Source organism: Aquila chrysaetos, chromosome 1, assembly GCF_900496995.4.
Source record: "Aquila chrysaetos chrysaetos chromosome 1, bAquChr1.4, whole genome shotgun sequence".
NCBI classification, from domain to species: Eukaryota; Metazoa; Chordata; class Aves; order Accipitriformes; family Accipitridae; genus Aquila; species Aquila chrysaetos.
Window position 1 is genome coordinate 34,348,262 of NC_044004.1, and position 26,928 is coordinate 34,375,189.

Sequence of the window (26,928 nt, forward strand, 5' to 3'; positions counted from 1 at the left end):
GACTGGGAGGCTGTACTGCAGTTTTGTCTTCCTGAGTTGCACTTAATGATTTCTTTGGTGGACGAGGGTGTTGGAATCTAAATGCTTTTAATTTTGGGGCTAGATTTACAAAATAAAGAATTGCTTTCCTTTCTTTAGTAATCTGATGATTTAGGGAGTAGGAAACCAAAGGAGTGTCCTAGCTGGTGGTCTGTGGCACCCTTGATTTGGGAAGGCTCTTTCAAGGACTAAAAAGAGAGTTGACAAAAGTTTTTATAAATGTTTATTTATTAATTTTAGTTCACATACCAGGTCCCCAGATCTATAACTCTCCTTGTGAGTGATGGCTTTTGGGCCTCTAGGAGATGAAAAAGCTGATATTTTTAAAGCATTGCAATGGTCTTTGTGAGTGGAAGCTTTCCCTTTGCCGCAGCCGTGCTTGGCTTTTAGTGCTCATTTAGTGAGCAATTTAATGCTGACAGAGCTAGATTTGATGTGAGCCGCCTGTTTTGCTCTGGTTTAGGGAGTGCACGTGTGCCCTGTGTGCTTTCTTGCTTGGAAAGGGCGACATGGCCTTGAGAACTGAAGCACACCAAGAAACTTGCCAAGGAGCGAAGCAGGGCAGACGTGCCATTCAGGTATCCCGCTGGAGACAGCCACACTTGGGCTGTGTTAGAATCATTACAAAGGCTTAGCTGGGAAGTCTGTGGCTTTTAATGCCATTTCATGGTAGTAAAACTTGTTGTCCCACCAGCTAAAAGAGTTGGTGTTTTAATAGAATAAGCATTTGATTAATGAAACAACGTGTACTGTACAGAAGAAATGATCATAAAAAGCTGCTTTTTAACTGCCTAAAGTACCTTTTGCAGCTTGGAACCTTTTATCACCTTGTAAATCGCCCCTTGAGATGAATAGTTGAAGTTAGACAAGGCACACTTCCATTACCAGCATATCCTCCTTCAGATATTATTATAGAGCTTGGGCTGCAGCTGCTTCAAAGCTGCCCTTCTCACCAACACATTTTTACATCTTGCTTTCATTATGCCAAGGGCGCATTCTGTGTTATTGCAGTGGCTTTGCTTTTAATAATCTTCTCGATGCAAACATTCAGACCTGAGGGAGGTCCACGATTTCTCCTTGTGGTCACATTCCTTCTCTTACAAGGTGGTGACCATTTTTTTCCCACTTTTGTTCTGTTTTATAGATAATGTTCAAAGGTGTTAGTTAACAAAGACTTAAACTTACTCAGGAGGAGAGGAAGATGCATAATAAAGCCTACTGTAACCTGAATATAGGAGAGAAAATAAAGTTATGTCATTTTCATTACGGAGGATTGAAAACTTCTCATTGCTTTCAGTGGGAGTATAAGTAGGAAAATAAAAGACATGACCCTAACAACAAACAGATGGCATTCCCTTTTCTGTGATTTTGTACACTTTTGAAGTTGTAGAGGAACCGCATAAGCAGTCATGCTTTCAATTATTTTCCCCACTAACAGAGGCAGACACAAAATTTATTTGTTCTTTCTGACTGATTACTCTTCCATTCCAGTCAGTGTGTCTGAGCTCTAAATTCTCTTCTGTGAAAGAAAGAGAAATAAACTTCAGGAACTTCCTGGCCTCGAAACCAAAGGAAATATTTGACTAAGTTTAAATTCTCATTTTGCTAACCTCTCTCTTATTTTGCCCTTCTTAGGAATTAAAATGGAGGCTGCAATGATATGACTTCAATTTAATAGAGTTGAGCACTCAGAAACTCTGCTTTTCCATAAGAAGCATGTCTCCACGGTAAGAACGTAAGAGCCTTGCAATTTCTTTTTCTTTGCTTTCTCCATCCTTGCTGAGATATAAAACAAGCAGCCAGATTTAATCCTTTCTCTTCTCCACAATAATTGTAAGAAATCTGTTATCTCATGTTGCTACTAACCTGAAAGCATAGCCTTACAAATAGAGAATATGGTAAATCCCATCAAGACTCTAAAATGGAAACACAACACAATGTCAAAACAGTCAAAATTAAAATAATATGTTCCCAGTATGGCTTCGAAATAGCTATTTTGTTTCATAGTAATGACAAGCTTAGGAACAAGAGTATTGTATGTTTCCCTATACTTTCATGCAAGGGTCTCAAAGCACTTTACAGTTGTAAATTAAGCAGTATTATAGGTGGTGGGGGAAGAAAGTCACCATCTTGCAGACAGAGAAACCAAAATATGGAGGGTGGAATATAATGTAACCCATAGTTACAGGCAGAAGTAGGAAGACAAGCACAATTTTTTGATTCATGTTTCTAAATTCTATGAGCTTGACAGTCATCCCTGACAACAGCTATTTTCATGTAGATTCAGAAACTATTCTGCAACTACCTGTGCTGTTATAAATCAGTGGTCATGGGAAAGGAAATGAGATATTTCTCCTGAGTTAGATTTCTGACTCTGCTATTGATTTGCTACGTACCTATGTCTTAATGTAGCTCTGTAGTTTATTTGTCCTTTGTAAACTCATGCACTGATATCTTTGGAAGAACTAGATAAATGCAAACAGGTTTCTTTCTCTACTGAAGATGCTAGCTGATAGCTGTCACATCTCTGCGTGCATGTTCTTCTCCTATATCATGCTCCAGAGCTGATGATTAAGAGCTGCAAGCTGCATGCTGTTATTTCAGAAACCAATGGGATTTTTTCAGCAACTTTCGCTGGCTTTTTTTTCAGAGCCTCAGGGTACAATGAGATAAGAAACGGCTATGGATATACTGTACAGGGCTGTGTGTAAAAAATATTACAGGAAGTCTCTCTGCAGCATGCATAGTGATCTGATTATTTTTTTTTTGTGGACAGCAGGGATGGTGCTAATCTGCATACATTGATGAATACTTTTAGATTTTAGCTAGCTACTCTAGGCCTTGGCACAGCACACATCTCATCCTTGTCCTAGAATGTCTAAGTTAGGCCTGATGAATTGAGCCTTTTCATGTCATAGAAAGGAAGACTTGGAACAACTGGCTCAGATGTGGTCATGTACACTGCATGCCTCAAAAGTTAGATTACTCCAGCCAGCTCCACTCCTGGATGGGATAGCTTACTTTTAGAAAACTGTTTTATCTAAAGGCCTTGGCCAGAGGGAATTAGAATCCCCTTTCCCTCCTTTTAGTGAATTTACCTTAGCTGAAGTCCCAGGGCAAAACCTTCAATAAAACATATTAACAGTCTATATCAAGCATTGTTTCTCACAAAATGCAAAGAAAATTAGTTAAATCTGAACTGAATGACTGTATTCCCTGTGCTTTATAGCATTTATAATACTGCATTTCCACCAAGCAATGATTTAATAACCCAAGCAGGCCTGTTTTTTTTGGTTTTTTTTTTTTTAATCTCAGCCTTTTGTGTGAAGAGCCACTGAAACCTCCCCTTTCTTTCCTCTTTTCCTGTTCTATTAATTTCCAGGGTATTACATCCTTGATCTTAGAAATATTTCCAAGAAAAGCAATGTAGCAGAATTCCCTGTAGTGAATCCTCGGTGAAACCTTCCTGTCCTAGTCAACCATGGTTCCTAATTAGAAATAAAACAAAGTTTCACTTTCATTAATTTTTCAGTGCAGTGTTCTTGCTCTGCTCTTTATACATAGTGCACTCTCTGAAGTTTCATGTTTTGATGATGACAAATAGTATTTCAGTGAAATGCTTGCAGTTTTTTCTGAAATGTAGCCCTATTCTTCAAGCTTCAAAAATAACTTTTCACATGCTTTTAGACATTCTAGTAATCAGTTTGCAGTGTTAATGATGTTGGATTTAGAAATGGTCCAGAGACAAATATCACATATGGATGTAATGAGACTGGAATTTGGAAAGAGAATTTTAATTATTTAATTATCTTCTGAGAGAACCAAGGGACAACTTCTGTGTTAAAAAGGTTTTGCTAGAAAAAGCAGAATCAGAGGTAAGGATGACTAATGCTGCTTGCAAATTCAGTGTGTTCCATTGTTTGACACTCTGCATGTGTCACAGAGGGTGAAGATCTAAGTGATGGGTTTCGATTGTGGTGTTGCAAACGATGTCTTAGTCATAGCATTTCTTTTCAAAGGAATGAGTATAACTTGGCTATATCAAGAGGTAAGGTACCTCTAATAAACTTTTTTTTGTTGCTTTAAAATCCCTTTCATCAAGTACTGGGCATGCTAAGGACATTTGGATTTCTGTATTTGAGGAACAGGAAGAATAAAAAGAGGTAAAGAAATGGTATATATCTATTATGCAACAGTTCAGGTTTTCCCTGTTGCAGCTAGTAAGGTTGACACGAAAACACATGATAGTTGTAATCTAAAAAGCCGATTATCTGTCTAGACATGACAAAATTCATCTTGCACCTCTGAAGTAGCAAGCCACTTCGGAGACCTAAATAGAAGTCTTCCTATTGACTTAAGTGGATCAATGGATCAGGCATTTTGTACATATTCCCCAGTTTCTTTAAATAGCAGCAGGAAAAAAAAAAAAATTATCTCTCCACAACATGAATAATCTTTGTTGCTTGGAACCAATGAGGAAAATATTGATCTAACAATTTCAGGAATAACAAGAATGGAGAGAAACTTCCACAGTCACTGAGAGATTGATGGCCTTGGCCTCTACTGGGTTCTCTGTATCCTCTTTGGGGCTAGCTCACTCTTTTTGAAGCAGGTTGTGCTTTCTGATTATTCTTATATGGTTCATTCTTTTTTGTCTTTCTGTCCCTTTCTTTTTGGCCCTTGTCTTTTCACATGACCTTCCCCAGCATTGTTAGCTGAGAATTTTAAGGGAGTTGGGTGTTAAATTCAGAGGGTTTTGCACACCAGGCCACTGTGAACATCTCAGTTCATACTGTGTACTGTAGTTCTCCATTTTTTCACACTTCTCTTAACTCATTGCAATTATTGGTATATTTGCCCTTGTATTCAGCAGACACTTCACATATACCGAAGATGCATAAAAATGTTAGAATTCAAATACCTCTTTTTACTATCTCAGGAAATTTGAATGATGTTTAATATAAGTGTTCAGTAATTGTTGCATAAAGCAAAAATAATACATATTTCATGTTTTTGCTAGTGTATTTAAAAGCAGATTACAGTAAACAACTAGCAGCCAGTGAATTAAGTGCTGTGATTTCTTTGGCTTCTCTGAGAACACGTATTTTCTTAGTAGCTGTCAAATGTTCATTTCATGCCCTTCTCTAGATTCTATAGAGAAAAATGGTGGAACCAATTTAAATTAAATTTTTTGGGGAGGAAGAATATATATTGCATTTGAGTTGACAGCTTGTAGAATAAGTTTCAAGCTTATGGGATTCCAAATACTTGCATTTTAATGCCTGTAAAATAGGGAATTTGTACTGGAAACAACCATGGTGCCAGAAATACTGCAGTGATGTTGCTGGTAGGACTGTAACTAACTGAAAGATGTTAGATAATGCACTGATACATTATCGTAAAAGTACTGTGAACTTGTGACTAGCTTGTATTTGAAATTCTGTTGTTGACATCTGACTCTATTTGAGAAAATCATGGAATGTATCTCAAGAGATCTTTTTTTCTCTTGATCTTCTAGTATTTTGGGACGTTCTTTTGAGATAGAAATGATTGTCCTAGCTCCCCGAACGTCTACAGAAAACCAGACAAATGAGTATGCAGTAACTTTGGACTTGTAGCTTTCTCGTTAAAAAAAAAAGTAATCTCTGATAGATACAGCCCTACCAAGGTTGACTGCAGCAGATTTAATTTGATCTTTCAGGCACGGATTAAAAATATTGTTCTTGTTCCAGTTAGAACATTACCACTTAAGTTTCAATACAAAAGAGGCTTTTTCATCATCCCGAAGCATGCACTCTCAAACATTTTAACTGACAGCGTTTTAGTATTTGCATTATCTTTTCCTGCTTGTGCATTTTTCACCAGTGACAGATGATAAGAGTTTATGTGAGGAAAGATCTGCAGTAACATCAAGAAAAGGTTTCATATTCCATATTACTGGGGACAGCAGAAGAAAATGGTGATGGCTAGAAATTGCATTAAAAATTATTGCATTTTCCATAAGTGAGCATTTTTGCATATTTGGCTGATGCTGCTGTTTTGCAAGAAGGCATGCAGCATCAATCTTGTTTTAACATTAAAGCCAAAGTTGTAGAGAGTTGTAAAAGATTCTCCAAGACTCATGGATCTTAGGGGATGATTTTGCATGGATTAAATGTAGATTTAAAAATTCATCCTGTCTCTCTAAGTAGAAGTAAGTACACAGATGTAAGATCAATTATTTGAAAGGAAATAAGGTGCGTAAGGCCAGACCCTAAATTTATTTACACCTCAGGTAGCTCTGCTGACATCCACAGTGGTGCAGAATTCTGGCAGTATGCAAAGAACACAGCAGCATTCTGCAGTGGGCATGGCTTTGTGCTTGAGGAGCTCACATAATAATCCTTGCTTTGATAGTGGGTTCATACTGTACTGGCTGCCTGAGAGGGCCACTGTGTTCTGTTGTCATGCACCATGTAAGGCAGACTGATCAAACTGCGAAGGTATTCTCAGCAGGTATTCCACTCCCCTTTCTGTGCGATCAGCTGGACGGGTGGGAAACGCGTGGAAGTGGCCAGCCAGTCTAAATATATCAGCTGTCTAAAGCTTGCATATTGCAGAGCACTGCTATATTTCACAGAATTTATTAGGCATTAAAATTCCAATATCTCATGCCTGTGGAAAAGATTGTACCGAGAGCTAAAACAGCACTGTATGAAGATTGCTTTCAGAGTATGAAATGCTAATAATTTACCCCTGCCTAATTGTAATAGATCCCTTTGTCTGTGGGCTGTAATGACTAGTCCCACTAATCAAAAACGGCTTATGGTAGAAGCATCAAATCTGTCAGAGGCATCATCAGCGTGATTGTATGGCTAAATTGTCAGGCCTGCAGAGAACTTTGTATGCACAAGAGGATGCTTGTGTGCTCTTAGCTTGTAAAGTCTTGATCCAAAATCCATCGTATTCAAGGAAAGATCCCTTGCAGCCTTCTGTGAGAGGTTGAAGAGAATGCTCAATGTGTTTCTGATAAGCTCTGTTCCTGGCAGAGGTGCCTATGACAATGGATCACTGAAAAGATTTGTTTCCTGCCTAGACAGAAAGTTTTCTATACACAAATTAAGGTCAACTGTCTGAAGTTGTTTGCCCATAGTTCTGTCCAGAGTATTACTCTATGTGATTGGGATGGTCTACAGCAACAAGTAGAGCAATGCAACAGGACTAGGTTTATAGAGCAGAAGAATTGATCTTGAGGATCTGACATTTATGCTATACACATTTCAGCAGTCTTAGATTGAATTAACTCATGCCTGTTCCATGGGTGAGAGTGCACTAGGTGTGCCCCTAGACTTCTGTCTCCTCATTTAGTTCAACTGGAAAGGATCCAAGTGCTCTCTGAGATGACTCTGTTGTACAAACTGAGGTATGATACATAGGGAAAGTGGGAGATACAAATGAAAAGCACATTCCTGATACTGAAATGCTTCTTCAGTGTTGGCTTGATTTGAATTGTTACTTGACTGAACAAGTCAAGCCTCAAGATCAAATTAATTGATAAAAAATGGAAGATAAAAAAATAGCCATTTGATTTACAGATTATGAAATTTTACTCAGAATTCTCAGAAAATTATTTCTGTAATAGTTTCAGATCCTCTCAGTTAGTGGAGAGTATTCATCTTACTACAGGTGCTGGCAACATGTATTGTAGGTGTACGTATTCCCATTTAAATGAGAAACCTGAGGATGATGCCACGTGGGAACGCTCATAAAGGCATGTGAGCTATGAAATCTGCTAAAAAAGGAACTGAGTTTATCTGGATATTGAGAAGAAGTACTTGGGAAAAATTTGGTGTGTTTGTAATGTGAACAAACAGGCTAAGAAATGTTCAGTACAAAGCTCTCATATGGAAGTATTGGTCATACTATTTATTTGTCTGTCTTCCTGACCTAAAAAATTATGATCCCATTTCTCAGCTTCAATCTAATCTGACAGTAGTGGAGGTGTTTCAAGGGTACTAAGTCCCTACAAGTTCTGTGAAAATGTGGTCTTGTGTAGAAGGAAGAGATGCTGTCTGAGCTGGGGGAAGGCTGCAACTGAGCCCTTATTAAACAACAGAGGATCCACACCAGAGGACAACAGGAGCTGTTTTGACCTAGGACCTGATCAGGCACAGGAAAATCCAAGCAAGCATAACAAAATGGTCATCAGTTGTTTTGTTAAACATGAAAATTTAATTTTCATTAAGGTTTTTGTTTTCATCTTTTACTGTGAAAAACTAAAATTAAGAAGCTGGAATTGAGGCTTTGTATTACCAAGTACCACTAGGCTATCTGTTCTCATTGATTTAAAAGAAAGCAAGATTGTTGGATTTTACTGTTCTATAATTTCTAGCCTATTTGTTTTTGTGGTTCACTGAAGCAAATACACAAGAGAAAGACAACTTAGTTACTGAAGCCATGTGTAAAGCACACTACCAGTAATTAGGAGCTGCAGTGACACTGTAACTGAAATTTACTATTGCTGAGAGATGCTGGATGATGCTATTGCAGGCTTGCTGTTTCTTTTATCTGCCCATAGCAGCAATGTTCTTTTGAAAAGAAGTGTTTAATGTCACCAGTGGTCACTTGACAACTCTGCTCTGCATGAATCTCAAAGTCAGTTTTAGGAACAGCAGGTTAAATGTTCACATTTGCACAAGTTATTGGATAGTGCCAGCTTTCCAGAACTCCTGCAGTCTGAAGAGGTTTATGTTCTACTTCAACATGAGGATCTTCAGCCACCAGAACAGTTTCCTACATTGATTTCATTGGGAAATGTCTTATTCAGGCATCCTTATTTCATTTCCCTAACAATTGCTGGCTGCTTTCCCTAACTAATGAAAACACATATTCACCAAAAAATTTTAGTGTGGAAATAATCATCAGAATGACTTCTGGCTGGAGTGACATTGCATTTACAACTTGATTTATTAAATGCTCTGAAATGTCAACTTAGAAAGCTGCAAAGAGCATCTTCTGTAATAAAATATGTTCTTACAAGATAGCATTAAAAGTTTCTGCTCAGCTGGGGAAAGTCATACATTTGTAACAGTGCAAGGCTGCCTTCCCAAATACATACCTGTGTATTTCCTGTCACAGTACAGGAACAGATGAAGGAGATTTATCTCATTTTGCTTTTAGGCATAGACTCTCAAGATCTCAACTTTCCCACTCGTTTATTGGAAGAAGGTACCATCTGTAAAGGAATTAATTTTTCTTGTAAGTATTGTGATTTATAATTTCTCAACGAGCAGGTGGCTAACACTTTATATTACAGTTTGCTTTATTTGCTTTATTTCACTAAAATATGGTTCCTCACTTGGGTACTCATCTGAAAATTATATCCAGGTCTGAATAGATCTATAAATATGAAAAAAGTTATAGCACTGCCCAATACTTAGAATTAGTATTAGTTTAGACTAGTTTGGACTGTGAGTCGTAAACCTCTCAATGATAATAAACATCTGGTGGTCCTGATTCTGATCTAACTTATTCTGGTTTTGCACCAGCTCCCCGACTTGAGTAGAATAACTTCTGATTTATACCATTATCATATCAGATTTAGGGCTTCTGTGGATTATCTTAATTTAGTTAAATTAAAATGAAATTAATTATAACCAGTTCTGGCAAGTTTTATCAGAACACTACATGCATAGTACTATTCTGTGTTATAGAGTAAATTTCTTACCAAAATGAAAGAAGGCAGTTTCATTAGTTCTAGCAGAGAAATTTTGCTTAGCTTGGAGTTTAATTTGGTTAATGTGGAAAGCAGTGTAAAATTTCAGATACTTTGTGGACATTAGAAATTCTTTCTGGTACAGTGTGTGTGCGTGCAAGGACACGCAGCTCAGCTGACTTAGTCTTATGAAAGTCATGGTGAACAAAATGTATCCTCTTGCTACCAGTTTTCAAGGTTTTATGTATTCAAGTAGTTCTACAGAAGCTAGTGGTGCTATTTTTTATTAAGGACTTCAGAAGTATCCCATTATACTCTCAGTAGATGCAGGCAAGAATCATCATCTTCATTTTAGAGGAGAAAACTGAGACAGATATTACAATTTTCTGAAGAGCAGAGAAGTCTCTTCTTTAAGAGGAGTCCCTTCTTGATTAAGTAATAAGAGATGCTGCTAAATGTCCTCATTCATAGGCTCAGTATGTTTAAAAGTTAAATATTCTTTAAGCATTGTCTACTGTTTGCAAACATCAAGCCCATCCGTACATAGGGAAAAAACTAAGGGCTGGATTGTGCAGGGTGCCATAAAGAAGATGACTTTCCAAAATTCTGCCTTGGGTGGTAGGATGATACCTGCACTGGATGTAATGGTGCCTCCCTAGCAAACAGCAGAAACTTATGGTTTATATATAGGATATCACAGCAACAGAAGGATAAACTATGCATGCTGACTCATTTTTACTCTCCAATGACAGTCATGGGGTAGAGAGCTAAATGTTGTACTTGGATTTTTAGACACTCATATTTACCCAAGTGCTACATTCTGTAAAATCTTCACTGAAACAGTTGAGTTATTCTTTAGTTGAAGAGGGAGAAAGATAGGAAGAAATTAGATTTAGAATAGTTAAAACTTGATAGACTTGATAGACGTCTGTTTACCTTTAATCTATAGGACACTTTTTAGCTGAGAAATATAAAGTATTTTCTTCTTCCAGTTTTAAAAACCCTGGTAGTGCCTATGTAAAGATAATTATGTTCACTTCATGGCTTATTCCATTTCATGGGTTGGAATATGCTGGTAGTGGTGGGCCTTTGGTCATGACACATTTCTATGGGATGGATATTCCCAGACTTGATGTTGATTCAGTGTCTCAGATCTTTCTGTGCCTTATTTCACCCTACATCTATGAAATAAAGATTTTTTTAGAGTTCTGAGAATGCTAGAATATGGTACATAGTATATGCCATAAATACTGTGGTCTTGTGCCAGATGCTGCTGCCCTTACACCTATTGATTATTCTCCAAGGTTTGGAACAGTTGTATTCAGATTTTGAGCAATCTAACAAGACTTTTTTCCACTGTAAAACATGTTTTACACTAACAAAGTCTCAGAGTGCTCAACAGTTGGCCAATGATTTTATTTAGTTTAAGTCAAGGGTTTAAATGAGCAAGAGTATTTTGATTGTAAGTTTTATTTAATTTAAATATGTTTTTCTAAGTCCACAGAGGTTATTCATTTTGTTTGGGTGAATAAAAACTTCCAGTCAGCAAAGTGTGAGTGATGAAAATTCAAATGCTACACTCTAAAATCCTCAGTGAAACAATGAGTTATTCAGTAGTTGAAGAAGGAGAATGATAGATAGACATAAGATTTAAAATAGTTAAAACTTGACAGACAGACATCTGTGATTTGAAATCTCTTGATATGGGTTCAGATATGAGTTTGGTTTTTTACCTGCAAGTATAAATAATAGATAAGCATGTTTTTGTCAGTGAATTTTGCTTAATTGCTTTCTGATGTCATCAAATAGTACTGTTTAGACAAATCTGTTCCTATTAAAATAGAGATTGTAATCACAGCATCTCCTCTACTGGCAACTGCCAAAAAAAGACTTTAGAGATTCTTTAATTTTTGTCTTTGAAATTTGTATTGGAGTAAATAAAGTCCACAGTCATACAGGGGCTATATTTTGAAATTAATTTTCATTGAATTTAAGATGGAAGATAGCTATAATCCCTGCTGCTATGTATTTATTTAAGAATTTCAATTTTTCTTTTCAGAAATGTTTACAAGTGCTAACTACCACTATGACAAACACAGGAGCACGAATATATTACCTGAGGTTCTAATATGAGTTGGGAGAACTGGAAAAATATTCCAAGTGTAGTATATTCTGAGTGTTGAATTACATCAGATAATTACCGTTGCACGTGTAATAGAATTTTAAATCAATTAAATCAGACCTGGCGTAATTGCAACATTCTGATGTAATTATAAAAATCACAGCTTTCCAAATTTATTTTTTAATATCTACCTGCAGTTTTGTGACTTAAAGAGAACCCAATTCTAACCAGATGTTTAAGCCGGTAGTGGTTTCCATTCAGGACTGGAGAGCTGGTTAAAGATAAAGCTGATGTTGACACGAATGGAAGAGTCTTGCCATGTGTATGATATTCCAGGAATAAAAAAGTATGACCAAATGGGCTAGGTAGATGTTGTCCAGAATTTGATGCATCTTTAATAAGAGTTCATTTAAACAATCTTTGGATATGTTAATGAACACTGGTTTTCCTATATTTTGCTTGAATATATCAACTCATATAAAATTTATAGTTTTCTTGTTCTTCCCCCCCTAGCCCTACATCCTTAGGTAAGTACCACAAAGAGAGAAGGAACTGATGCAGAAGCATTATACATTTTTGCATGCAGGCAGTGGCTTCTCTGAGCAAGCAGATGTAAGCTTTTGCTGGCACACGGGTGGAAATTATGTTGTGATTGATGAAATAGCTTCTGGTTGAAAATTTCTTGCTATTTTGCAAGATCATACAATTTTTGAATAAACTTTTCTTAGATGCAGTTCTGAGGTTTATTGCAGATTTTCTATTAAAGAAAAAAAGGGCACTAACTATTGCTCTGTTGGGTATTCCAGTGGGCAGGATGCTTATATAAAATGCGAGAAAAGCAAGTTTGAATCCTCACCTTGCCTATGTTAGATCAGTGATGACCCTTGTTCTCTGTGTTTTGGGTGAATGTCCTGGCTGTCATGTTCACATCTATGATGTGGTCACTGGTGTTCTGTAGTGAAAATCAAACGGTCCGAGTTTCATGCAAAAAGAGAATGGGAAAATCTCTGAGGTCTCAGAAAGCTCCCAGAAGGCCTCCAGGCCTCCTGAGTACCCAGGGAAGTTCATGGGGTGGTGAATACCACCCTAATAAGCGATCAGCCCATGGAACCTGCTCCTTCCCCATCTTTGCTGCAGTTGTTAAAGCTCAGAAGTAAAAGGACCAAGAAAGCAAGAAAGCCTGTGACACTGGAGAATGTTGAAATTCAAAGGAATGGTGAAATCTTTGCTTTTCTCCTTCTATCCTTTCTTCTAAAGCAGAAAGACAGAAAAACTGCTCTGCATTTGTGAAGGCAGCTTGTCCCAGTCATTTATTAATCAACCAGTGGGGAGATCCTTCCTGCTCCTTTGTGTTTTCCAGGGTTGAAACATGCCCTGTGTATCTAGAAGACACCAGAATAGTGAGTTTTAATTAAAGGATTCTGGAACTTTATAGGTAAAGTTAGACCCACTTCTCCATAGTGCTATGATTCAGTTAAAAAAGCTAGGACTGGAAATGATGAGCAAGTGGTAAAAATTTCCACTAACTGCCCAATAAAAAGAAAGATCTCTATCATTTTCACATTAGTGAATCTTAGGTTATCATAAAGAAAAAATAATTGCATTAAAATCTCAGCTATTACATTTAGGAAATAATCTTGCAACAGAAGAGGAGGGAACAGTAAAGATTTTGTGAAGCAGGTACAATTTACTATACAGTTCCTGGAAAATAGATTAGGTTTTTTTTTTTAATATATATTAAGGCACTTTTTTTCAACCCCAGCGTATAATGTAGCAGGAGTATAATGCTAACTAACATCCTGGGCATTATAAAATTTGGAATCTGCTTGCCACTGCATAATTTCACACAGCAAAGGGAAATCAGGAGGGATTAGTTCAGTCCCTTTGACTTAGACTTGAAAGGTTGTTACCAAGGTCCCCTGTCAGCCAACCTCTCCTCATTCTTTACCTATGGGAGATAGCTGCAAGCAAAAAACACCTGGCTACCTTTCTTTCACAAGCCTGTAGACTTGATGTGGCACCAATGTGTCCACATAAAATGGCATGTGGTAAGTAAACAAAGTCTAATGTATCAGGAGCTGCTGTTCCTTGTTTTAGGTTATTTATGAGAAACCAGGGTAAAAAAAAAAAAAAAACCAACCAACCAACCTTTCCATTCGTTGAAAGTTTGCTGGTAGCAGGGCTTGATTTGCTGGGTGTCTAATCTCAACCAGCAATATTACACTTACTTTTATTTCAACTACTTAAAAACAGATTTTTTTTTTTTTTTAAAGAAGAGTCATCTAAAATTATATACCTGTAAGTATTCATAGTATCTGTCATCCTTTAGACTTTCATGTCATCATAGTGATAAGAAATGGGCAATCAAGAACTCCAGGGTGAGGTGTGGACATAAAAGGTTTTCCTACTTGTATATTGCCAGGGATGTCTGCTCTATTTTATAAGGAGCCAAGTACGGAGGTGAAGAGAATTTCTTCCTTCAGGAGACTAGCCCACAGACTAAAATCAGCTCCATGTGTAGGGAAACAGTTCCCAGAGTGGTAGAAACCTATTTACTCCCTGGTTGATTTACTTCTCAGTTAGGAAGAATCCTGAGTCACAGAGTGACCTAAAAACACTTTTGACTGAAACAGCACGTATTTTGCTAAAACAAAAGGCCTATTGGCCCTGGTAGCATCAGTTTTACTGCTTGGCTGTGAGATCTACACAAGTACTCTTCACAGTCTGCGGTTTTGTTTTACTTTTGGAAATAAGCAATTCTTTAAGTGGTTGTCCTCTCAAATAGCCACTACAAACCTACATGAGAGTAGGAAAATGAACTCATTTTATATGCATATAATATTCAGGGGGTCTAGTTTTACCAAATAGCTTCATGTAAAATCTCTTTTTTCCCAATATCCATGACAAAGGCAGTAAAATAGTGAAGTCTGTTCTTCATCATTTTTACAGTACACTCATCACCATACTATTGACTATGCACTCAGCTAGCTAATCAGTGTATTGGAAAATTAATTTGGGCAGAGCACCGATTCAACAGACCTTGCTTCGTACATATGCATTTGGTCTGATTACTGAATTTGCAAAAGCAACTGGATTACTGTCTTCATGTGGACAGCAGGAGTTCGTAGAACATGAATATTGCTATATATTTGCAATCTGTGTGGCATTGCAATGCTACTTTAAAAATGATGGTATGCTATCAGACAACTTAAGCTGTTATGCAGAAAATCGAATTAATAAAGGAGACTTTTCTGCCTTATAGCTGCTGTGTTATTTCAGTTATCCTCTGTGAGAGCCTATTTAATTTTGAAACTTCACACATCTTTTGCACTTGATTGTTATATTATTGTAGCACAAAGACATTCCAAGCTAAGATCTGGCCTGACTGCCATCTGCATAGCAAACATGCTAATAGACGTTTTCATCTCCAGAGCAAGGTGTAGGTGAGTATTATACCCATCTTACTGAAGAAAACCTGAAGGTGTAGGGGTACGTCTGATAATTGTTCATGGTTTCACTGGAAATCTGTTACACAGCTGGAAAGGGAATCTGGATTTTCTGAGTCATTGTCCTGTTCCGTATTGACAGAACATGCTTTTTTTGCACATCATTCTGCAGTGATGCTGTTCCAACTTCTGCAGTTCCCCTGTCAGTGTCTCTGGAAATCTCTAGCTGTGCTCTCTCTCTCTCTGTTACAGCACTGCACCAGACTGGCTGTTTAAAGTCTGTGATAGCAGACTGGGAAGCAGGAGAAAGATGCTTTCTCTGAAGGTGAGATGCATATCTTGGGCCACGAGGGAACATATGTGAATGAGTCTGCATTGGTTATTGCTTCTTGTGAGTCTTTTACGAACAAGATTGAAACATTTGCCTTCTGTTTTCTTGCTTGTTTTTCCACCAAACTTATCAGAATCTGTCCATCCTTCTTTTATCTTCAGCTTTCAAAGAAGGACTTCTTAGTGGTGGCAACAAAAAGTCAAAGTTTCTCTAAGAATCCTGAAATAGTACATAACTATTTCTGCTGAAAGTAATATTTTGCATTTCATTTCAGACATTTTAATGCATGGTCTGTTGTATGAACAGTATAAGTTCTCCAGCATTTCTGATTCTGTTCTTGTTTGCCTGGACGATGGGACCCCAAAAAATTTCTGTCAATGGCATTTCATCTTTGAGGACAACCTCAGGAAAATAAGTTAATTGCAAGGCTACATAAAGAACTATAACCTGGGGAAAGGATTATACATTTATTAATAAAATTATCACTGGTCATTTTTCTACAGTTTTCCCTTAACTTGAACTGATACAGAGCTTGACTAAAAGTCAAGTAGTACCAAAAGGAGATCAAAATGACTTATCCAGGAAAAAAAGTGTCTTTGTTTTTACTTACACATACTTTAACTGATAATAATGTTGATTCATTTGATTTATTTTATGCAGTTGCCACTTAAACAACTTTAGAGGCTCCAGGCTTCAATTTGCTGCAGGCAGGCAAGTGGCCTAGAGACCATCTTCAGTGTGATGAAAAATGCATTTTAATTCCTAAAGCAGTTGGTTAGAAATAATTGTAAAATAGTAAAAATATTTGTAAAATAGTAAAAATATTTGTTAGCAGGTGGTAGACACAGGCTTATTGAAAATATATGTTTTAAGGGTAGTGGAGTTGTGTTTTCTTTTCTGTTCATTCATTCCCTAGTGTGGACTGCACATAAAAATAGTTTGCTTGCACAATTTCGAAGAAACCATATTCCATAGAGTAGCTTTGTTTTGGCTGTGCATTGTGGCTGTTCTTTTACACTGTTTCCTATTACGCCCTCAAGCATTGTCACTTGCTTCTTATAATGTTAATTACCTCCACAAGATCCCTCTAGCCCTTCTTAAGAATATGACTAATTTCAAATGCATTCAAATGACTTCCATCTTGTATGCATATATTAAAAATAAATACACTTGACCCAGGAATTAATCAACAAAGGAGTATGGGACAATGACACCTTTTTTTTTCAAGGCTGCATTGTATACGTTTTGCTCACAGTGAAACATTTTTTACAGCAACGGTAGTGCCATACATATGGCAGTAAGGATGTTCTCTTTTGATGGAAATGTAGCAGTTTAGACTGAAGGTTTCTTTTTTCCCCTAAATGTTATGTTTTGCTTCATGCAGGAATTCAGGTTAGCCCTCTGACTGTATAATACAGGAGCTCAGAGCAGACCATCACAGAGGTCCTGTCTGATCCCCTAAACTGTACGTTTGTGTAACTGATGGATTTTAAGTATAAAGGATGTTATTATGAACTTACTGAAATCAGTGAGTCTACATGTGAAGTCAGTAGTTCTCAGTGAGATGACAAGTGGTCCATGGAGGTTAGATCCTATCTCTTGGACATAAACATTAAGAAAGACCCTTCAAGCTCTCCTGAAGTCGGAGTCTTTCAAGGCACCCTAGGCCATTTCTTTTGTATGTGATATAGGACCTCCCTTTCCGCATATGGCTGAGCCGTCCACTGCTGCTCCATTGGACTCTTTCATAAACTTTTTTCTTCAATGATGTGAGTTACTGACCCCCCCCTTTGTTTCTGCAGGGTCTCCTTTACATGGTTCTCCTTACTTGGCTGATGGCTTGGGTGTCCTCCCTGGCCCTCCCTCCTGCCTCTGCCCTCATTCATGCCTTGGAGTCATGTGCAATTTCCTTGCCACCTTGGCAGTAACTGATCTGCACTCTCTCTTCTTTCCTTTGAGGAAATCCTGCCCTCAGGAGAGATTTAAGGATATAAAATAACCACCTATTGCATAATAATTTAGGTTGTAGTTGTTAATATTGCTTTTGTCAGGACTTGTCCCAGAGCAGAAATTCATTCCTGCTCAGAACAAAATATACCACATAAAGGTTGGACATAGTATCCACAAGTATCAAGTTTGTTTGCTATGCTTAGTTTCAATATTTGATTAGTGTTTAGCAAAACAAATATATGGAAGTGAAACTTCTGACTTTAAATTTAAAAATCATAGTACCCCTGACTGTAGACTTTAATGAAACCTCCCAGTGGGACTAGAGTAGACTGATACTCCTAGTGTAAAAGCCACTAAAAGGCTGCAGAACTGAACAATTCTGGCAAAGATTTTAAGGAACCAGGATTTCTCTCCATATATGCAAGGGGACAGAAAGAAAGAAACTTTCCTTAATCCTGGGAAGTAGGGGAAGGGCAAGGGGAAGTAAGCATAAACCTATTCTTCCAGTATTCTTTACTTAATATTTGTATCGTATAAGTGTTTTGAGGTCCACCAGGCCAGGCTTCTGCTATGCACAAATTCTTCTCAGTTATTTAGACAAAGAAAGTTGGTACCCAAATACCCACTATCTACAGTGCCTTGATACATTAACTGACTTGTGGAAATACATCTGTAGTATCTTTGTATAAAGAAATGTAAGTCAGGTATTCCTGTTGTATCTTTCTACATGGTGAAGTGACAAGATGCCTAGTCTACTCTTCTTCTTGCGTACTGAATATAGAAGTTTAAATAACACTCCTTTAATTGGTTTACTGGTGAGGTGTACTAGGTCCCTGAGAAATTTTCCTATGTAATGACACTGAAAAAGCTGGCAAAAGGATTACACACTGGTCTTGTTTCCAGGCTCTGATGTAAGTGGTGCCTGTTTGAATATGTTATGGCATGGAAATGTTCTGCTTAATAGGGAACTGCAGGAAGCAAAAATGAGATCATTTCTTGAAGTTGCTATAAATTACACTGGGGACAGAGGAGATGGTATACAGGGAGTGCACAGCTATTTGAAGTTAAATTTCCCTTGCACTGAGCCCCATCCCCTACGTGCCTCCAATAACTGATTGAAGTGAGAAAGATGTGTGTAAATTATGGTTTCCAAAAGATATGTGAGATTTGGGCCAACTTTGGGCCAATTTTTGCCCCTTTTAATGTGTCTCATTTTAAGCATTCAACAGCTTCAAACATTCTTGTCATGGAAGATTGCATGCAGAGTAACTGAAAATCATCCCATTTATTTCCATTTTCAGGTCTCAGCAACAACATTTCCCTTGATTCTCTCCTGCCCACAAGATACCGCTTTCTGGAATAATAATTTTGTGGCTTCCACCAGCAGACACATAGGCTATTGCTTCCAATCTCTCATCTAAAATCACTGACTGACAGGTCTGACAGAAACAAATAGCAGGTGGGTTGATAGATACTGTGTTTGGATTTGCTTTAAAGTACTTTATCTCCCCTTCTCCTCCTTTTTTTTTTCTGGTTCAGCACCTTTTTCTATATAATAATTAGGATCACAACTTCCAGTTTGCTGGGTATGTAGTCATGGGTCACTATACTAATATTATCACAGCTGGGGATATAATTTCATGTTACTTCCTTTGGAATATCACGTGCACTTGCTTTTTTTTTTATGCCTCTATATCATATTCCTTTAATTCCTTTACAAAGGAATGTTTTTCAGTTTTCTTTCTTTTACAGTATTGCAGAATAGACCAGCAGCATGCCAAAGGGCTTCTAGGTCTCTTGCTATTTTAATTCTCTTCTCAATAGGTGCACTTTTGTAGATGCCAATAGATCCCATCTGTGCCCCAGCTGAAATATTATGAATGACACAGATTAAGAATATGTGTTAGCAGAAATACCTGGGGAAACCTGGGCAGTACTGCTTTTATAGTCTGCTAGGTTCTCTTGCCACCCTGAGAGAAGGGGCAGCTGGGTGGACCACAAAGATCCTTGGCTTCAGAATTTGTCCCCACGGTGCACTGGCGTAGAGCTCAGATTTGGGAAGTGAGTTCACATTTGTTAATATTTGTCTACTTTTTACGGCTTCTTTGTTCCTGATCATAGGAAAGCTTGCTAGCAACCTGATAGCCTTATCTCTAAAATGAACATTTTTTTCCATGTATTTGCTGATATCCCTTATTAATGAAGGAAGTACAATTGTATCAGAGATACTTGATGTTGAAATGAAACTTCAGAGGTAGGTGTGAGGCATAAACCAGTTACTCTAAGGCTGAACTAGGTCAAGGAAATAGACCTTTTTTGTGCACAGTTGCCAAAATCCATCTAAGATTATAAAAAGACACAAAATATAAAAGAATTAGTAAGACCTAGTAGTAAAATCAGCTAATTACATAGCACTTTTTTTTGCAACAGCTGGTGAAAGACCTTACCTGGAATTAAGGATTAGTGTCTCCATTTTGCAGAAGGAGGAATTAAGGCAGAGAGCATTTAACTAGTTTCTTCAACATGACAGAATAAATCTATGACAGGAATTGAATGCAGGTGTCATCCAACACAGAGGTCTGGCTCTATGTTACTGGGAGTGGAAATCTGCCATAGAATGAAAATGAAATCTTGTAATTTTGTAATGCTTGGAGGTAATCATGGGCTTAGTGCCTCCATGAGAGAGAAGAAAGGAACTGGAATATGCATCTTGAGCCAGTACAAGAAGATTCTTTTTACTTTAAGTTTCCTATGTATTCATGGAGAAATTGCAGTTTTCTGACATGAGTGTCCATTTGGGAGTCTGTCTGTATGTTATGTCATGTCCTTTTCCCCCTTGTCGCTCCTTCAGCAAAAGCCAGGAGATACATGAGGGACATGCTTGTGAGTTGTTTTGGTTCAAATTGCCAGCAGTGAGGAAGTTACACTCATGTATTTTTCATTGCTATTACACTGATGGATTACCTTCTGCTCCAAATGTGTGAAAAGGTTATTTCAGAAAGAGACCAGTTTTTTTCTAGATGTTTAACAGTACCAGGCATACCATATGTAACAAAATAAGTATTCTTCATCATCATCATCATCAGGATGAATCTGTGGATTTTAGCTTTGTGAGAGAAATAGGCTTGAATTGCGATTCGAAATAGTGCAGTCCTTTGCCTGTGGCAGAGGGGAGGCTGCAGAGGAAGCTCTTGGGGAGCCTTGGTGGTTTGTTTTTCTTTCCTTCCTGCTTTGCTTCTGTTCTAATTGGAAGGCTTGGCATGTCTTTGCTTTTTCAATTTTAAGGATCATTTAGTGCTCAAAGCGTTAGAAGTTTAGTTCTAAAAACTAGAGGTGAGAGGTTAGGGAGATATAGCAGTGGGTTTATGCTGTCCTGTCAAAATCAGATGGAGGGGGGATGAAATGGAAGAATAAGCCACCAAAACACTTTCCTTGAGGATGGAAAACCGGCTGAAGTAGGGAAGTCTGGCTGCCTCATAACAGCTTCCTTGTCAGCCTTCTCCCTTTAAGGTGGCAGATCCAGGAGAGAGTTAGACAGGTCAATGTGTGGTAAGGTAACAGGGAATTGTAACTGGGAAGAAAGGAAGACTGAAAGTTTGTTGATGGGGTAAGGAAGAAAGAAGCACAAAGTCTAGATAAGGATCAAAGTTAATATACTTATCCAGATCTCTGAATCTGCTGAGAGTTCACCGGCAGTTCATCTGTCAGCATCTGCCTAAATCCCTTTCTAGGAACTTTCATTGGTGTACTTAGAAGTTATGTTAACAAACATGGCAGCGTTTAACCCTATGAGTATTTGTAAGAAAGAAAATTCACTCTGGGAAGAAGCTGTGGGAAGCTGTGGGAAACTGTGGGGTACTTGGCTCTGTTGGAGAGTCAAGGGGAACAGGTTGTTTCACTTCACTCAGTTGCTTTGAGACTCCCAGGAGGAACTGCTACATTATTAGTAACCCACTCGCAAAAATCTGACATTAGAAGACTTTTTTTTAAAATAGCAGTGCTGTTTAAAAATAGCTCTGTATAATAGCATCCTCCCTGAAGGAGCAGGGAGGATGTGGAATCAGCAATTGCAGAAAGTGAGACCCTTATGCGATCAAATGTTGCTAAGGAGACAATGGGCATTTGTTTCTTCATTCTTTACACTGACATCTTACTTTATGTCATTTAGAAAACTATCTATTATAAACTAACTATATATGGGTTTGTGAATGGAGCTGGCATAGTTTGAATACAGCTATTATTACAAAAAACAGTTGTTGTCATTAAGTCATAGGTATTAGTGGACTCAAGAGAAAGGTGAAGCATAAGATGGACATACTGAGAGAGACCTACTAAATATTCTGTCCCTTATAACCAATTCCCACAACCTGCTTTGAAAAACACATTGGATACTCCCACCGCTGTGCTTCCTAAGACAACAGGGTTAAATAGTCAACCATTTCTGTCTTCATCAAGCAAAACACTTAAGCTCAATGTTTAATGTTATGGAGAAAGTAATACTGAATTAGCTAGATTCACCCCAGGATGTGCAGTACCTTGCTGGCCAGAGGATTTCTGTTGTCTGTGTGGTATTCTAGGCTTTTCCATGGTGAGTGACATTAAAATAGCACTGTAGAAAGAACTTTGAGGTTTTCTGTTTATTTATTTAAAAAAAAAAAAAATTCTTAGGCTGCAGTGCGACTCTGGGAATCTTGTTTGAATGATTGTTTCCATGATCATTAATCTCAGGATCTGGGAGAGAGCGATAATAATGGAAAAATATATTAAATCTATTGTATTGTCATTAGACTGTGAGTGTGTATATACATCTGTGTGTACATGCATGTTTGTGAGTTTAGCTGAGGATATCCTCAGCTAAAAATTACTAGACCTTTTAAAAGATGTTAGTGATCAGAGTCTCCCATTTTAGTGTCCTCTTTTGGCACAGAAAATAAAAGATGATACTAACAGGTTCAGAGGATAACAAGGACTCTAGATCATAAACCATCATATTCAAAGCTGAAATAAAACTTCAAACCAGAAACTGCAACATAAAATAGTTAATTATTTTTAAAGTACTTTAGACTCCCATAAAACAGTAGAGAAGTTCTCAGGAACAATATAGAAGTTTTTCTTCCTTTGCTAACAAAGATAAACATTTGTATTTAGTTGCTTTGGCATTTTTGCAGGGCAGTTTGGGGCCATCTTATTAACTAAGATTGCAGTCAATTATCTGCTTTATTGAGTATTTGTTTTCATTTGAGTGATCTTTGTACTGCTTACCGGATAATTTTTATGTGGTGGGGAAACTCATTAGAGCTCTTACTATACCTGCTTGCTACAGTCTTACTCGTCTGAAACTGAAAAATCCAACTAACGTGATCTGAATTTGATTGGAGCTGTAAACCATTGCAGCTACCTTTGCTTCATTAAAATGTGGAAAAGCACGTGCTTGTTTTCATTATAATTTATAATCACTTCTTTTTTTTTGCTGCTTGATGCAAATTGGAACTGGCCTTTATTCTGACTTAGAAGATACAGCATCAAATCAACAACTTTATTTTATCGCATGAAACAGATGGTGAAGATCATGGAGATTTCCAAGAAAAGACAATCTAATTTCAGTGCTAAATTACACTTGCTGAAGGGCCTTACCTCCAGGAGTTGATAAGGAATACAACTTTATGGTGTGTTATTTCTTGTTCAAGTCTAGGCTTAGGTCACCAGAGGCTAGGAAATATTGAATCTTTGCTTCATATTGTTGTTTAAAGTGTCAAAATCAGGCCACAGCGTAATCACTGGGAGTTTCACAGCTGATTTTAGTGGGTCTTCATTCACTCAGTGGTTTGTGCAATTTATTACCGTGTATAAAGTAAGTGAAGAAATAAAGTGATCAGATGGAAAATTCGTGAGATATTGAAGCCAGTGACAAACCTTTCCCTGATATGCTAAGGATGATTCAGCCCTCTTCCATGCTGTAGTGCGACAATCGTTCTGGGTCTTCAAAGGTATTTCTCATTTTAGCAGATAAAGAATAGCTGCCTTTCCTTGGGGACAAACAGGAAAGCAGAATGTGTACACCCAAGCTTTAATGACAACAGAATGTAAGTCTTGCGTGCTGTGAAGTGCCTGGAATCCTGATCTCAGAGTAGATGGAGTTTGTATTTAAGCATGTATTTTTGGAATTGCCAGGAAGGACACGCTTTAGTGCAATCTGGCTGTACCTAGGTTCCTTTTTTCCTTTGTTCTGCAAGTCACCTGGAAAAGTTAAAAAAAGGATAAGTGTTTAGACATAGACATCCTGGGAAAGTGAGAATTGCAAACTGTACAGCCGTTGATAGTAGAAACGTATTCTACAGACTCACAGAAAACCAGTCTGATCCTGGGAAAAAATAGAGTTGCTTTTTAGGGAGAGGACCTACGAATTGCAAGTCCTCAACTGCTGCAGAGGACATGCAGGCAAAGACTATAAACCAGAAACTAAACATGCACTTTGTTAGATTTGTGCTCAGGCAAGGGGCCACTGTGTGCTACAGAAGAATCAGTTCAGAGTCAGGTGGGCACCTGGTCACAAGATGTTTTCTCTTAGGTGCCCACCGGTCAGGCGTGTTTGTCAGTAACTGGTAAGAAACTGTCAAAAACTGTCAGGAAACTTGGAGATACCACAGCATCCAGTGAAGTCAGCCTGCATGCACCAGGCTGGAATACTGTTTCCAGCTGAGTGTGTCTGCAAATAATTATCCTGAGGAGAGGCCAGGGTGATTTAAAAACTCCTCTGATGGATTACTACTTGTGGTTTGTGATGCATCCTCTCAATTTAAGTAACATGCCATTTTCAGTAAGCCAGAAGCAATATTGGGTCATGTAAATATAAAAATAAGAACGCACCAAAGAACTTCCCAATGGTCGTTTGTGTGTTGGTGGCTCAGTTTTTGACGCTGTTCCAGCTGAACTTTTTAATCAGAAACCTGCCGGGGCTCCTGCCAGTTCTCCTGCCCGACCTCCCCAGCAGGCTGCCTGTCACCACTTCGGAGCGGAGGATTCCAGGTTTCCAGGTCAATGGTTCTCAGTGGTTTATCCATCACTTTTATATTGAGAGGTTGTAATAAATTGCCACAGATTTATAGACTGACTTAATCAGGATTTTCTGCTTTATACATCATTTTTTGAAACAGAGTGAAAGTTACATTTTTTTGTTGCATCTAATTATAATTAAGATTGGCTTTTAGAAGTCTGCTGGGGATCTCTCTACATTTGCTTAAGTGCAACACCTTTAAGTGCATTTATTTTTCTAATTTAGAGAGTGTGTCCATGACTTTCCAAACTTAGTTTGAATTTATCCAACTTTAGGCAGTTAATTGAGACACTTAATTTAGGAGTGTCTACCTATCTCATCAAGTTACCTTTCTGGTTAGTATAGACAGAGTCCAAATAACATCTGAATTGCCTTCTGTATCTGGACCCCTTTCCTTGTAGCAGGGGAGAATGAGATTAAGTGGCTGAAGTTAGGAGGCATGAGTCTGTGCCTAAAATCAAGTTCTTGTGTTTAGATTTAGATACCTGATTTGTTAGTTTGATTTTCCACTCTGCTGAGAACTCAGTGGTTCATAGAGGTCTTATTTTTCTGTTCTGACTAAATCGGACAAACTTTTTCATCTAGTTGCTTTGATATTTCTGCAGCAAAGCTGTGAAGAATAGATGGCAGAATCACCACTTTTGAAAATCAGGCCACTGACCTCTTTTTAAATGGTTTTAGAACCTTAGCTTTAGTCATGTTGCTTGGAAAATCTCTGATAAAGTTGCAGTTAGTATGTGTAAAGAGGATCAGATTACATACAGGTGTGTATACGATCACATTGAGTTGAGCAATAGTTTCTTTAACCATTTCTTTCAGTGGCAGGATTTCATTAAATGAAGTGTGAAGTTGTTCTAAAAAATTATTTCCACCTTTTGCTTGACTTCACGTGATGGAAATAAAAAGATGGCTTGTAGACATTTCTAATACATGAATGTTTTCTCTAGTCTTTGTTCACTTGCGAAGGTGACAGGGTGGCCAGTTACCTTACAAGTACCTGGTCCAGTTTCTGTATCTGTTAATTTGGAAATGGAACAATGTCAACAACAGGACTGCTGTTGGAACTGCAGGGAAAGATGGTATTTAATGCTGTATATGCTCCTGCAATGTTCTTAAATAATATGTAAAGTTTTAGGGAATAGAGGATTGATTTAAAACTCCTGAAGTTGAGGGAGTTTTTCTATTGACTTCATACAGTTTCAGTGACTGAATGGTAGTGAGTCTGCAGTAATGAAAGAGTATGAACAAGTCTGTCTTAAAACCAATCTGAACTACACCTGCAGTCGTTATTCCACTCCCATTCATCATAGGCAGTTTGCAGTGAGTAACTTTTTTTTTGTTTCAGCAGGATTTCTTGTGGAATGGGATGTTTAAATTGTAGAAGGATGGCAGCAGTTCTCTCCAAGTTGCTACCAGACAACATGGTTGCATAGTTTCAAGATTGCTATTTGAAGGAGATTGAAGCTTCGCAGAAACTAAAGGGAAGTTTAGCATTAACCTCAGTGGGGTCAGAAGTTTCTACTCCATTCTTTAACTTTTATAACAGCTATTCAGTTTATCAGTGATTTTGATGAAACTAATGACGGACCAGAATTCTAACAACTCTGTAAGCTATTTACATTAATATTGCCCTTTTCTTTTCTCCTTGTGAGGGAAAACGATTAAGTCAACCATTTTTAAATTACTGCAGCTATGGAGTCACTGCAGTTAACTCCAAGGTTGCATGCTATACACTTAAAATGGCTTGTTAGAAAAGAAGAAAAAACAACTACACCAATCTCTTAAAAGAAACTAATGCATTACACTGTAACCAAGTCCAAATACATGTACTTTTATGGGATAATTTCAACAATAGGTACCATCTGCTTAATGTGTTCATAAAACCAAATATTAATTTCCTGGTAAATCAGTTGTAAACCAGAAAGTATTATTATTGTTGCAATAATTTGTGCATAAGATAAATGTCTCAGTGGCTCAGAAGGTTAAAGTTTAGAATAAGAGCTGGCATTTACTTTTCTCTGCAATTTGGCTAAAATTAAATTGCCCGATCATGAATCCAAGTCATATTTTATCTTTCATTAAAATAGAAAAGACCTGGAAACAATCTGTAGACCACCAGGATGTCTGAAAGTTATTTTCCAGTTATAAAAATAAACTAGCCTTGAATTTATTCACCATCTGTCAGTCTTCTCTTCCTACCAAGGAGCTGAATTTTCAGACAGGTTACTTGCAGGGGTAAGGAACAGCTGTAGGAAGCCAGGATACCAAGATTGCTCTAATCATATTAAAACA

The 26,928-nt window shown here is 37.7% G+C and overlaps 1 long non-coding RNA gene across 1 annotated transcript; it reads left to right on the top strand.

The window, feature by feature from the left end:
* The first annotated feature begins 1,673 nt into the window (after nt 1-1,673).
* Nucleotides 1,674-19,004, top strand: LOC115347647. Its single transcript, XR_003925558.2, has 4 exons — nt 1,674-1,766; nt 9,199-9,276; nt 15,554-15,626; nt 18,884-19,004. It is a non-coding gene; the product is annotated as an uncharacterized LOC115347647 (long non-coding RNA).
* Nucleotides 19,005-26,928: the final 7,924 nt, after the last annotated feature.